We start from the raw sequence: 12,532 nt of genomic DNA, 5'->3' as shown, positions 1-12,532 counted from the left end.
CAATCTCAGATGGAGAAGACAAACTTATGGTTAAGCCAAAGAAAAGGTGTGAGGAATGGACAAATTAGGATATTGGGGTTAACAAACATATACTAATACATATAAAATATATCATCCCCAAAGACCTATGGAATACCAAGAGTGGTCTATTCAACACTCTACAATAACCTACATGGAAAAGGACACAAAGATCAATAGATATATGTATATGTGTACATGAACAAGATTCTGTGCAGCTAGAACAAAAGACATTTTAAAATCCAATTTGCTCTGATAAAAATGAAAACTTAAAGACACAAACAAGAATTAAGGAGGCTAAAACTTATGGGGGTTTGTCCTGACACATTCCACTCTAATCTGCAACCTAAAAGCACAACTTGCAGCAAGGTTCTGTTTCCCTAGCAAGCAGAGTTGGCAACGTAGAAATGCTGCCACCTTAAGGCCGTTTCCTCAAACAGCAGCTTTAAATCCACTGCTAATGGTCACTAATATTCACAAGGACTGCAGGGCTGTAAATGACTCATGCCCTCAAAAACTGTCCTGGGGTAGGGAATGGCCAAAAAAATCCAAACGCGGCAAATTTTTCAAGAAGGAAATTTGAAGTTGTAAGTTTAGCTGAATCTTAAAAAAAAATGAAAAGGACATTGATCCACGCAAAACATCAGGAATTATTAGACGCATGCAAATCCAATCTACACAAACGTATCACCTCACACCAGTCAGAATGACCATCAGCAAAACGTCAACAAACAATAGATGTTGAAGAAGTTGTGGAGAATAGCGTAACCTCTCGGTCTAAGTGGGATGTAAACTGGTAACCGCCAATAATAGGAACAGAATGGCAGTGCGTTGAAAGGTAAAAATTGAGTCCCCATATGATCCGGAAGGCCCACTATTGGGCCTGTCACCTGTGAAAGCCAGCATCAAAAAGACACAGGATGGAACATCGTGTATTGCAGCAGTATTTACAATAGCCAAGACATGGAAGCAACAAAAATGTCCATCATCAGATGAATGGACGAAAAAGTGGTCCATGTACACAATGCAATATTAGACACAGAAAAGAATGAAACAATGCCGTTTGCAGCACCATAGACGAGGCTACACACAATCACACAACTTGAAGTAAGTCAGAAAGCGAGAGACACATATCCTATGATATCACGTATAGGTCTTATGTAAAAATTGATAGGAATGAACCTATTTCCACAGAGAAGGACACTCACGTGTTCAGAAAACAAGCTTGTGCTTAACCAAACGGAAAGGTGTGAGGAATGTATAACGGAGGATATTGGGTTTAACAGACATATGCTAATACTTATAAAATATATAATCATCAGACATACCGAATACCAAGAGAGGTCTACACAACATTCTGTAATAATCTCTACGGAACAGGATCCAAACATGAAAAGATATATGAATCAATGAAAGACATTCTGTACACCTAGAACAAACACCACATTGCAATCAAATTTGCTCTGAGAAAAATGAAAATTAAACTGAGAATATCAACAACAAATAAGTAGACATAGTTTCTGGGGGTTTGCCCTGGCACATTCCACTCTACTTTACAACCTACAAACAGGACTTCCAGGAAGGCTGTGTTGCCCTAGTAACCAGAGTTGGGAATATAGAAATGCTGCCCCCTTGTGGCCGTTTCCTGCAACAGCAGCTTTAAATGCAGAACTAATGGTCATGTGATATTCACAATTACTACAGGGCTGTAAAGGACACCTGCCCTCAAAAAATGTCCTGGTGCAGGTAATGGCCACAGGAATTCAGAACATGGCAAATTTTTCAAGGAAACAATTTGAAGAGGTGAGTTTCTCTGTTTTACTTAAAAAAAAAAACGTAGATGAAAGCTCAATATCGGGAATTATTAGACGCATGCAAATCCAACCTACAAAAAGGTATCACCACCCAACACTCAAAATGCCATCAGTAAAAAGTCTACAAACAATAAATTCTGAAGGGGTTTTAGAGAACTGTGTACCCTCTAGTTGCTGGTGGGATGTACACTGGTAACAGCCAGTAGTGAGAACAGAATGGAGGTGCGTTGAAAGGGAAAAATTTGAACTACCATATGATCTAGTAGGCCCACTGCTGGGCCTAATCCCTGAGAAGACCAGAATCCAAAAGACACAGGCTGGCAATCCTGCACTGCATCAATATTTAGCATTGCCAAGACTTGGAAGTAACCAAAATGTCCATCCACAGATGAATGCACAAAGAAGAAGTGGTCCATGTACACAATGCAATATTCGCCATGGAAAAGGATGAAACACTGCTCTTTGCAGCACCATAGATGAGCCTAGAGATAATCACAGAACATGAGGTAAGTCGGAAAGCAGCCGACAAATAACCTGTGATATCACTCCTAGCTGTTACCTAACAACTGACACGTATGAACATATTTCCACAGAGAAAGACTCTCACAGACTTAGAAAACAAACTATGGTTATCTAAAAGGAAAGGTGGGAGGAATGGATACATTAAGATTAGGGTTACCGTACGTATACAAATACATATTAAACACACGTATCAAAAAGACCGACCATATACCAAGGGAGGTCTACTGAACGCTCTGTAATAATTTACACGGGGGCTTGCCTGGTGGCACCGTGGTTAAGAATCCACCTGCCAATGCAGGGGACACAGGTTCGATCCCTGGTTCGGGAAGGTCCCACATGCAGCAGAGCAACTAAGCCCGTGCACCACAACTAATGAGCCTACGCTCTGGAGCCCATGAGCCATAACTACTGAGCCCATGCGCCACAACTACTGAAGCCCACACGCCTAGAGCCCGTGCTCCGCAACAAGAGAAGCCACTGCAGTGAGAAGCCGGTGCACTGCAACGGAGAGTAGCCCCCGCTCACCGCAACTGGAGAAAGCCCACATGCAGCAACGAAGATCCAACTCAGCCAAAAATAAATAAATAAATAAAATAAATTTATTTAAAAAAATAATAGTAATTTACATGGGAAGAGGATCTGTACATGAGTAGATATATATAATGTTCAATTGAACCTGATTGTGCACACCCAGAACAAACACTATTCTGCTCATTACCCCAATTTAAAAAATTAAAACCACGAACAACAATTAATGAGACATAAAGTTATTGGGGTTTTCCCTGGCACATCCCATTCTAATTTACAACCTAGGAACACAACTTTCAGGAAGGCTCTGCTGCCCTAGTAACCAGACTTGGGAATGGAGAAATGCTGCCGCCTTGTGGCCGTTTCCCACAACAGCAGCTTTAAACACAGGGCTAAGGGTCACTTGAGATTCACAGTAATTGTAGGGCCGTAAATGACACGTGTCCTCAAAACATGTCCTGGGGTAGGTAATGGCCAAGAAAGTTCACAACACGGAAAATTTTTCAAGAAAACAATTTGAAGAGGTAAGTGTTACTCACTCGGTTGTTTTAAAAAAAGAAGAACATGGATAAAAGCTCAATATCAGGAATTATTGGTTGGATGCAAATCCAAACTACAAAAAGATTTCACCACCCAATATTCAAAATGCCATCCGTAAAAAGTCTACAAACAATGCATGCTGACGGGTTGGGGGAGAAATGCATACCCACTATGCTGTTGGTTGGATGTAAACTGGTAACAGCTAATCATGAGAACAGAACGGAGCTGCGTTTAAAAGGTAAAAATTGAGCTACCATATCATGCGGCCGATCCCCTAATGGGCCTATACCCTAAGAAGACCAGAATGGGAAAGGCACAGACAGGCAAACATGCCCTGCAGCAATATTTACAATAGCCAAGCCATGCAAGCAAACAAAATGTCCATCAACAGATAAATGGACAAAGAAGAAGTGGTATACGTACCGAATGGAATAGTAGCCTCGGGAAAAAAATGAAAAATGCCGTTTGCAGGACTACACATGAGCCTAGAAATAATCATAGTACGTTACGTAAGTCAAAAGGGAATGACAGATATCCTATGATATCATTTATACGTGTTATCCTAAGATTGCTCCCAATGAACATATTTCCACAGAAAAACACACTCACAGACTGATAAAACAAACTAATGGTTAACCAAAATGAAAGGTGGGAGGATGGATAAATTAGGATTATTAGGAAATTAGCATACATATACTAACATATGTTAAATGTATATAAACATATAACATATAAACTATATGAATTATATAATCACCAATACATATAAAATATATCATGACAAAACACCTACCAAATACCAAGGGAGGTCTACTCAACATTCTGTAATAACATACATGGTAACAGGATCCGAAGATGAACAGACATATGTATGAATCATTGACCAGATTCTGTACAGCCAGACAATCACAACACTCTAATCAAATTTCCTCCGATAAGAAATATAAATTAAATTTAAAAAACGAACATAAGTAAGGAGACATAAACTTCTGGGGGCTTGTCCCAGCACATTCCACTCTAATTTACAACCGAGGAACACGACGTCCAGGAAGACTCTGTTGCCCTAGTAACAAGAGTTGAGAACGTAATAATGCTGCCGCCTTGTGGCTGTTTCCCACAACAGCAGCTTTAAACACAGTGCTAATGGTCGCTTAATAGTCACGAGGACTGCGGGGCTGTAAATGATACCTGCCCTCAAAAAATGTCCTGGGGTAGGGAATAGGCAAGAAATTTCAACACATGACAAAGTTTTCAAGAAGTCAATATGAGAGGGAAGTTGTACTCACTCTTTAAAAAAAAAAGGAAAAGAAAAAAAAAAAGACATGCCTAAAGCTCAGTATAAGGAATTATTAGCTGCATGCAAATCCAACGTCCACAAAGGTTTCAGCTCACACCAGTCAAATGACCATCAGCAAAAAGTCTACAAACTATAAATGCTGAAGAGGTTTTAGGGAACTGTGTACCTTCTAGCTGCTGATGGGGTGTAAAGTGCTAACAGCACTAATGAAAACTGAATGCAGCTGCTTTAAAAGGTAAAAATTGAGCTACCGTATGATGCGGCAGGGCACCTTCTGGGCCTATAACCTAAGACCACCAGAATCGGAAAGACAGAGGCAGGCAAATGTGCACTGCAGCAATATTGAAAGAGCCAAGACATGGAAGCAAAAAAAAGCTCCATAAACAGATGAATGGACAAAGAAGAAGTGGTATATGTACAGAATGGAATATTAGCCACGAAAAAAAATAAAAGAATGGCATATGCAGCACCACGGATGAGCCTAGAGATAATCACACAACGTGAAGTAAGTCAGATTGCGAAAGACAAATGTTCTACGATATCACTTATGTTATCTGAAAATTCATAAAAATGAACATATTTCCATAGGGAAAGACAATCTCAGATGGAGAAGACAAACTTATGGTTAAGCCAAAGAAAAGGTGTGAGGAATGGACAAATTAGGATATTGGGGTTAACAAACATATACTAATACATATAAAATATATCATCCCCAAAGACCTATGGAATACCAAGAGTGGTCTATTCAACACTCTACAATAACCTACATGGAAAAGGACACAAAGATCAATAGATATATGTATATGTGTACATGAACAAGATTCTGTGCAGCTAGAACAAAAGACATTTTAAAATCCAATTTGCTCTGATAAAAATGAAAACTTAAAGACACAAACAAGAATTAAGGAGGCTAAAACTTATGGGGGTTTGTCCTGACACATTCCACTCTAATCTGCAACCTAAAAGCACAACTTGCAGCAAGGTTCTGTTTCCCTAGCAAGCAGAGTTGGCAACGTAGCAATGCTGCCACCTTAAGGCCGTTTCCTCAAACAGCAGCTTTAAATCCACTGCTAATGGTCACTAATATTCACAAGGACTGCAGGGCTGTAAATGACTCATGCCCTCAAAAACTGTCCTGGGGTAGGGAATGGCCAAAAAAATCCAAACGCGGCAAATTTTTCAAGAAGGAAATTTGAAGTTGTAAGTTTAGCTGAATCTTAAAAAAAAATGAAAAGGACATTGATACACGCAAAACATCAGGAATTATTAGACGCATGCAAATCCAATCTACACAAACGTATCACCTCACACCAGTCAGAATGACCATCAGCAAAACGTCAACAAACAATAGATGTTGAAGAAGTTGTGGAGAATAGCGTAACCTCTCGGTCTAAGTGGGATGTAAACTGGTAACCGCCAATAATAGGAACAGAATGGCAGTGCGTTGAAAGGTAAAAATTGAGTCCCCATATGATCCGGAAGGCCCACTATTGGGCCTGTCACCTGTGAAAGCCAGCATCAAAAAGACACAGGATGGAACATCGTGTATTGCAGCAGTATTTACAATAGCCAAGACATGGAAGCAACAAAAATGTCCATCATCAGATGAATGGACGAAAAAGTGGTCCATGTACACAATGCAATATTAGACACAGAAAAGAATGAAACAATGCCGTTTGCAGCACCATAGACGAGGCTACACACAATCACACAACTTGAAGTAAGTCAGAAAGCGAGAGACACATATCCTATGATATCACGTATAGGTCTTATGTAAAAATTGATAGGAATGAACCTATTTCCACAGAGAAGGACACTCACGTGTTCAGAAAACAAGCTTGTGCTTAACCAAACGGAAAGGTGTGAGGAATGTATAACGGAGGATATTGGGTTTAACAGACATATGCTAATACTTATAAAATATATAATCATCAGACATACCGAATACCAAGAGAGGTCTACACAACATTCTGTAATAATCTCTACGGAACAGGATCCAAACATGAAAAGATATATGAATCAATGAAAGACATTCTGTACACCTAGAACAAACACCACATTGCAATCAAATTTGCTCTGAGAAAAATGAAAATTAAACTGAGAATATCAACAACAAATAAGTAGACATAGTTTCTGGGGGTTTGCCCTGGCACATTCCACTCTACTTTACAACCTACAAACAGGACTTCCAGGAAGGCTGTGTTGCCCTAGTAACCAGAGTTGGGAATATAGAAATGCTGCCCCCTTGTGGCCGTTTCCTGCAACAGCAGCTTTAAATGCAGAACTAATGGTCATGTGATATTCACAATTACTACAGGGCTGTAAAGGACACCTGCCCTCAAAAAATGTCCTGGTGCAGGTAATGGCCACAGGAATTCAGAACATGGCAAATTTTTCAAGGAAACAATTTGAAGAGGTGAGTTTCTCTGTTTTACTTAAAAAAAAAAACGTAGATGAAAGCTCAATATCGGGAATTATTAGACGCATGCAAATCCAACCTACAAAAAGGTATCACCACCCAACACTCAAAATGCCATCAGTAAAAAGTCTACAAACAATAAATTCTGAAGGGGTTTTAGAGAACTGTGTACCCTCTAGTTGCTGGTGGGATGTACACTGGTAACAGCCAGTAGTGAGAACAGAATGGAGGTGCGTTGAAAGGGAAAAATTTGAACTACCATATGATCTAGTAGGCCCACTGCTGGGCCTAATCCCTGAGAAGACCAGAATCCAAAAGACACAGGCTGGCAATCCTGCACTGCATCAATATTTAGCATTGCCAAGACTTGGAAGTAACCAAAATGTCCATCCACAGATGAATGCACAAAGAAGAAGTGGTCCATGTACACAATGCAATATTCGCCATGGAAAAGGATGAAACACTGCTCTTTGCAGCACCATAGATGAGCCTAGAGATAATCACAGAACATGAGGTAAGTCGGAAAGCAGCCGACAAATAACCTGTGATATCACTCCTAGCTGTTACCTAACAACTGACACGTATGAACATATTTCCACAGAGAAAGACTCTCACAGACTTAGAAAACAAACTATGGTTATCTAAAAGGAAAGGTGGGAGGAATGGATACATTAAGATTAGGGTTACCGTACGTATACAAATACATATTAAACACACGTATCAAAAAGACCGACCATATACCAAGGGAGGTCTACTGAACGCTCTGTAATAATTTACACGGGGGCTTGCCTGGTGGCACCGTGGTTAAGAATCCACCTGCCAATGCAGGGGACACAGGTTCGATCCCTGGTTCGGGAAGGTCCCACATGCAGCAGAGCAACTAAGCCCGTGCACCACAACTAATGAGCCTACGCTCTGGAGCCCATGAGCCATAACTACTGAGCCCATGCGCCACAACTACTGAAGCCCACACGCCTAGAGCCCGTGCTCCGCAACAAGAGAAGCCACTGCAGTGAGAAGCCGGTGCACCGCAACGGAGAGTAGCCCCCGCTCACCGCAACTGGAGAAAGCCCACATGCAGCAACGAAGATCCAACTCAGCCAAAAATAAATAAATAAATAAAATAAATTTATTTAAAAAAATAATAGTAATTTACATGGGAAGAGGATCTGTACATGAGTAGATATATATAATGTTCAATTGAACCTGATTGTGCACACCCAGAACAAACACTATTCTGCTCATTACCCCAATTTAAAAAATTAAAACCACGAACAACAATTAATGAGACATAAAGTTATTGGGGTTTTCCCTGGCACATCCCATTCTAATTTACAACCTAGGAACACAACTTTCAGGAAGGCTCTGCTGCCCTAGTAACCAGACTTGGGAATGGAGAAATGCTGCCGCCTTGTGGCCGTTTCCCACAACAGCAGCTTTAAACACAGGGCTAAGGGTCACTTGAGATTCACAGTAATTGTAGGGCCGTAAATGACACGTGTCCTCAAAACATGTCCTGGGGTAGGTAATGGCCAAGAAAGTTCACAACACGGAAAATTTTTCAAGAAAACAATTTGAAGAGGTAAGTGTTACTCACTCGGTTGTTTTAAAAAAAGAAGAACATGGATAAAAGCTCAATATCAGGAATTATTGGTTGGATGCAAATCCAAACTACAAAAAGATTTCACCACCCAATATTCAAAATGCCATCCGTAAAAAGTCTACAAACAATGCATGCTGACGGGTTGGGGGAGAAATGCATACCCACTATGCTGTTGGTTGGATGTAAACTGGTAACAGCTAATCATGAGAACAGAACGGAGCTGCGTTTAAAAGGTAAAAATTGAGCTACCATATCATGCGGCCGATCCCCTAATGGGCCTATACCCTAAGAAGACCAGAATGGGAAAGGCACAGACAGGCAAACATGCCCTGCAGCAATATTTACAATAGCCAAGCCATGCAAGCAAACAAAATGTCCATCAACAGATAAATGGACAAAGAAGAAGTGGTATACGTACCGAATGGAATAGTAGCCTCGGGAAAAAAATGAAAAATGCCGTTTGCAGGACTACACATGAGCCTAGAAATAATCATAGTACGTTACGTAAGTCAAAAGGGAATGACAGATATCCTATGATATCATTTATACGTGTTATCCTAAGATTGCTCCCAATGAACATATTTCCACAGAAAAACACACTCACAGACTGATAAAACAAACTAATGGTTAACCAAAATGAAAGGTGGGAGGATGGATAAATTAGGATTATTAGGAAATTAGCATACATATACTAACATATGTTAAATGTATATAAACATATAACATATAAACTATATGAATTATATAATCACCAATACATATAAAATATATCATGACAAAACACCTACCAAATACCAAGGGAGGTCTACTCAACATTCTGTAATAACATACATGGTAACAGGATCCGAAGATGAACAGACATATGTATGAATCATTGACCAGATTCTGTACAGCCAGACAATCACAACACTCTAATCAAATTTCCTCCGATAAGAAATATAAATTAAATTTAAAAAACGAACATAAGTAAGGAGACATAAACTTCTGGGGGCTTGTCCCAGCACATTCCACTCTAATTTACAACCGAGGAACACGACGTCCAGGAAGACTCTGTTGCCCTAGTAACAAGAGTTGAGAACGTAATAATGCTGCCGCCTTGTGGCTGTTTCCCACAACAGCAGCTTTAAACACAGTGCTAATGGTCGCTTAATAGTCACGAGGACTGCGGGGCTGTAAATGATACCTGCCCTCAAAAAATGTCCTGGGGTAGGGAATAGGCAAGAAATTTCAACACATGACAAAGTTTTCAAGAAGTCAATATGAGAGGGAAGTTGTACTCACTCTTTAAAAAAAAAAGGAAAAGAAAAAAAAAAGACATGCCTAAAGCTCAGTATAAGGAATTATTAGCTGCATGCAAATCCAACGTCCACAAAGGTTTCAGCTCACACCAGTCAAATGACCATCAGCAAAAAGTCTACAAACTATAAATGCTGAAGAGGTTTTAGGGAACTGTGTACCTTCTAGCTGCTGATGGGGTGTAAAGTGCTAACAGCACTAATGAAAACTGAATGCAGCTGCTTTAAAAGGTAAAAATTGAGCTACCGTATGATGCGGCAGGGCACCTTCTGGGCCTATAACCTAAGACCACCAGAATCGGAAAGACAGAGGCAGGCAAATGTGCACTGCAGCAATATTGAAAGAGCCAAGACATGGAAGCAAAAAAAAGCTCCATAAACAGATGAATGGACAAAGAAGAAGTGGTATATGTACAGAATGGAATATTAGCCACGAAAAAAAATAAAAGAATGGCATATGCAGCACCACGGATGAGCCTAGAGATAATCACACAACGTGAAGTAAGTCAGATTGCGAAAGACAAATGTTCTACGATATCACTTATGTTATCTGAAAATTCATAAAAATGAACATATTTCCATAGGGAAAGACAATCTCAGATGGAGAAGACAAACTTATGGTTAAGCCAAAGAAAAGGTGTGAGGAATGGACAAATTAGGATATTGGGGTTAACAAACATATACTAATACATATAAAATATATCATCCCCAAAGACCTATGGAATACCAAGAGTGGTCTATTCAACACTCTACAATAACCTACATGGAAAAGGACACAAAGATCAATAGATATATGTATATGTGTACATGAACAAGATTCTGTGCAGCTAGAACAAAAGACATTTTAAAATCCAATTTGCTCTGATAAAAATGAAAACTTAAAGACACAAACAAGAATTAAGGAGGCTAAAACTTATGGGGGTTTGTCCTGACACATTCCACTCTAATCTGCAACCTAAAAGCACAACTTGCAGCAAGGTTCTGTTTCCCTAGCAAGCAGAGTTGGCAACGTAGCAATGCTGCCACCTTAAGGCCGTTTCCTCAAACAGCAGCTTTAAATCCACTGCTAATGGTCACTAATATTCACAAGGACTGCAGGGCTGTAAATGACTCATGCCCTCAAAAACTGTCCTGGGGTAGGGAATGGCCAAAAAAATCCAAACGCGGCAAATTTTTCAAGAAGGAAATTTGAAGTTGTAAGTTTAGCTGAATCTTAAAAAAAAATGAAAAGGACATTGATCCACGCAAAACATCAGGAATTATTAGACGCATGCAAATCCAATCTACACAAACGTATCACCTCACACCAGTCAGAATGACCATCAGCAAAACGTCAACAAACAATAGATGTTGAAGAAGTTGTGGAGAATAGCGTAACCTCTCGGTCTAAGTGGGATGTAAACTGGTAACCGCCAATAATAGGAACAGAATGGCAGTGCGTTGAAAGGTAAAAATTGAGTCCCCATATGATCCGGAAGGCCCACTATTGGGCCTGTCACCTGTGAAAGCCAGCATCAAAAAGACACAGGATGGAACATCGTGTATTGCAGCAGTATTTACAATAGCCAAGACATGGAAGCAACAAAAATGTCCATCATCAGATGAATGGACGAAAAAGTGGTCCATGTACACAATGCAATATTAGACACAGAAAAGAATGAAACAATGCCGTTTGCAGCACCATAGACGAGGCTACACACAATCACACAACTTGAAGTAAGTCAGAAAGCGAGAGACACATATCCTATGATATCACGTATAGGTCTTATGTAAAAATTGATAGGAATGAACCTATTTCCACAGAGAAGGACACTCACGTGTTCAGAAAACAAGCTTGTGCTTAACCAAACGGAAAGGTGTGAGGAATGTATAACGGAGGATATTGGGTTTAACAGACATATGCTAATACTTATAAAATATATAATCATCAGACATACCGAATACCAAGAGAGGTCTACACAACATTCTGTAATAATCTCTACGGAACAGGATCCAAACATGAAAAGATATATGAATCAATGAAAGACATTCTGTACACCTAGAACAAACACAACATTGCAATCAAATTTGCTCTGAGAAAAATGAAAATTAAACTGAGAATATCAACAACAAATAAGTAGACATAGTTTCTGGGGGTTTGTCCTGGCACATTCCACTCTACTTTACAACCTACAAACAGGACTTCCAGGAAGGCTGTGTTGCCCTAGTAACCAGAGTTGGGAATATAGAAATGCTGCCCCCTTGTGGCCGTTTCCTGCAACAGCAGCTTTAAATGCAGAACTAATGGTCATGTGATATTCACAATTACTACAGGGCTGTAAAGGACACCTGCCCTCAAAAAATGTCCTGGTGCAGGTAATGGCCACAGGAATTCAGAACATGGCAAATTTTTCAAGGAAACAATTTGAAGAGGTGAGTTTCTCTGTTTTACTTAAAAAAAAAAACGTAGATGAAAGCTCAATATCGGGAATTATTAGACGCATGCAAATCCAACCT

The sequence above is a fragment of the Eubalaena glacialis genome, chromosome 7 (assembly GCF_028564815.1).
Source record: "Eubalaena glacialis isolate mEubGla1 chromosome 7, mEubGla1.1.hap2.+ XY, whole genome shotgun sequence".
Classification (NCBI taxonomy): domain Eukaryota; kingdom Metazoa; phylum Chordata; class Mammalia; order Artiodactyla; family Balaenidae; genus Eubalaena; species Eubalaena glacialis.
Note: the sequence above shows the minus strand (reverse complement) of the source record.